Below are 3,566 nucleotides of genomic sequence, written 5' to 3'. Positions count from 1 at the left end.
TACGGTTTTGCATGTTCATAACACAGCCGCTTAATAGTGTGAAGTAATTTTGTTGTGCTTGTTTGTGTGTGCGAGATTGATTAAACTTGGTTTAGGGGTGTGCGATATGACTATTTTTGATGGTGGACGATTAAAATGTCTCCAAATTTATGTTAAACTTATGTTATTTACTCACTCATATGTTGTCCCAAACCTGTATTAATTTCTTTCTTGTGCTGAACACAAAAGAAGATATTTTGAAGAATGTGGGTAGCCAAACAGTTGCTGGTCCACACTGACTTTGATAGTAGGAAAAAAATACTTTGGAATTCGATGTGGACCAGCAACTGTTGGGTTACCCACATTCTTCAAAATATTTTTTATGTTCAACAGAAGAAAGAAACTTGAGAGTGAGTAAATGATGATATAAAAATAAAACACTATGACAGAATTGACAGACAGATGACAGATTTTTCATTTTTGGGTAAACTATCCCTCTGATATAAAAAAAAGAAAAAAAAAGAAAAATCACTCACTGCTCATGACTGATGGACTTTAATACAGTTGCTTTAAAAAATTATAATTGATGTATATAGTGTACAGTGGGTACGGAAAGTATTCAGACCCCCTTAAATTTTTCACTCTTTGTTATATTGCAGCCATTTGCTAAAATCATTTAAGTTAATTTTTTTTCCCTCATTAATGTACACACAGCACCCCATAATGACAGAAAAACACAGAATTGTTGACATTTTTGCAGATTTATTAAAAAAAAAAAACTGAAATATCACATGCTCAGTATTTAGAGTAGAAGCACCCTTTTGATCTAATACAGCCATGAGTCTTTTTGGGAAAGATGCAACAAGTTTTTCACACCTGGACTTGGGGATCCTCTGCCATTCCTCCTTGCACATCCTCTCCAGTTCTGTCAGGTTGGATGGTAAACGTTGGTGGACAGCCATTTTTAGGTCTCTCCAGAGATGCTCAACTGGGTTTAAGTCAGGGCTCTGGCTGGCCCATTCAAGAACAGTCACAGAGTTGTTGTGAAGCCACTCCTTCGTTATTTTAGCTGTGTGCTTAGGGTCATTGTCTTGTTGGAAGGTAAACCTTCAGCCCAGTCTGAGGTCCTGAGCACTCTGGAGAAGGTTTTCATCCAGGATATCCCTGTACTTGGCCGCATTCATCTTTCCCTCGATTGCAACCAGTCGTCCTGTCCCTGCAGCTGAAAAACACCCCCACAGCATGATGCTGCCACCACCATGCTTCACTGTTGGGACTGTATTGGACAGGTGCCTGGTTTTCTCCACACATACCGCTTAGAATTAAGGCCAAAAAGTTCTATCTTAGTCTCATCAGACCAGAGAATCTTATTTCTCACCATCTTGGAGTCCTTCAGGTGTTTTTTTAGCAAACTCCATGCCGGCTTTCATGTGTCTTGCACTGAGGAGAGGCTTCCGTCGGGCCACTCTGCCATAAAGCCCCGACTGGTGGAGGGCTGCAGTGATGGTTGACTTTCTACAACTTTCTCCCATCTCCCGACTGCATCTCTGGAGCTCAGCCACAGTGATCTTTGGGTTCTTCTTTACCTCTCTCACCAAGGCTCTTCTCCCCCGATAGCTCAGTTTGGCCAGACGGCCAGCTCTAGGAAGGGTTCTGGTCATCCCAAACGTCTTCCATTTAAGGATTATGGAGGCCACCGTGCTCTTAGGAACCTTAAGTGCAGCAGAAAGTTTTTTGTAACCTTGGCCAGATCTGTGCCTTGCCACAATTCTGTCTCTGAGCTCTTCAGGCAATTCCTTTGACCTCATGATTCTCATTTGCTCTGACATGCACTGTGAGCTGTAAGGTCTTATATAGACAGGTGTGTGGCTTTCCTAATCAAGTCCAATCAGTATAATCAAACACAGCTGGACTCAAATGAAGGTGTAGAACCATCTCAAGGATGATCAGAACAAATGGACAGCACCTGAGTTAAATATATGAGTGTCACAGCAAAGGGTCTGAATACTTAAGACCATGTGATATTTCAGTTTTTCTTTTTTAATAAATCTGCAAAAATGTCAACAAATCTGTGTTTTTCTGTCAATATGGGGTGCTATGTGTACATTAATGAGGAAAAAAAATTAACTTAAATGATTTTAGCAAATGGCTGCAATATAACAAAAAGTGAAAAATTTAAGGGGGTCTGAATACTTTCCGTACCCACTGTAACCTCTAAATATGGTGGTTTTTTTCTGGCGGTATTTTGTGATTTATGGAGCGATTAAAAGAGAGATCCCCTCAGTAAAAGCCTTTAACTCTAATATGTAAAAAAAAAATTGGACCAGGCTTTATGCAATGTTCAGTTTATTATTCTGGAAATATATGCAAATGAGTGCATATTTAATTAGATAATGCAACGTTTGCATATGTGAACATAATGTTACAGAAAACTTAAAGGCTTCATTTGGCCAAAAAATTTAAATTGTCATCATTTCCTTACATCAAGTTGTTCCAAACCTGTATGAGTGTTTGAGCACAGAAAAATATATTTTGAAGAGTGTAGGTAACCAAACAGTTGATGGTAGCCATTGTATTTTTGCATACTGTGGCTACTGTAAACCATAAACTGTTTGGTTACCAACATTCTTCAAAATATCTTTGAATTTTCATTTTTGGGTGAACTATCCCTTTAATGTATTGTGAATATTAAGCTGGGGAAAGCATTCTGTTGGTTAAGTATCTATTAGTTGACCCTGTTCAGCTCAGTGCCTTGCCTAAATAAAAGCTGAGGATATGTGAACTAATACTGTACTCTTCTCCGTCTGTTCAGTCCCCAGTGCTCCGCCACAGAACATGACGGTTGAAGTGCTGAACTCTAAGGTAAGGCTGAATGACTGTCGGGCTCCGGCCGTGTTTCACCAGCTGCTGCTGGGTGAAGTGTGCAGTGGTTCTGATGAAGGCGCTCATTTGTTGCTGTGATTTTACAGCACATCTGTGCTCGGCTAGAATGCTGTCACAGAGCTTTACATCCTCATTCATTCTTCCTCTGTGTTCACCTCCCCCTCTTTCTCGAGATACAATTTATATTTGTCTAGCTGCCGGGGAATACGAGTCTTCCTCCTGTTGTTTTTATTCATGAGTCTGTTTATGTTTCTAGTCATATGTAGACAAGTGTCTTGGGCTGCAATAATGCATTTAGCACGTGGTGTTTGCTATGGCAAGCATGACGTTTGCTTTTGCACATCCTTGGAATTTCAACAAACCCCAGAGTCTAAGTATTAAAGTCACCATGAAATCAAATCTGACAATTCTTATTTTTTATGGAATACTTTTTATGAAATGTAATTCAAAATAATTTCCCCTCCCTCTCACAACATTTGAGATCGCAGTGTTATTTTTTAATCTCATTAAGGTACTATAATATTTTTATTTTGTTTTTATTTTTATATTGTCGAGTTTTCTTTTTTAGGTGTGTCTGTATAGTTTTTATTCATTTTATTTCAGTTTTAGTTTAAGAAGCTATTTTAGTATATTAAGTTTAAGTGTTGTCTTGATAATTAGCTGAAATAGTTTTTTTTTTACATTTCATTTTAGACCACTTGAAC

Source organism: Sinocyclocheilus rhinocerous, unplaced genomic scaffold (genome assembly GCF_001515625.1).
Source record: "Sinocyclocheilus rhinocerous isolate Xijiao unplaced genomic scaffold, SAMN03320098_v1.1 scaffold967, whole genome shotgun sequence".
Lineage (NCBI taxonomy): Eukaryota > Metazoa > Chordata > Actinopteri > Cypriniformes > Cyprinidae > Sinocyclocheilus > Sinocyclocheilus rhinocerous.
This window is presented reverse-complemented; position numbering follows the sequence as displayed.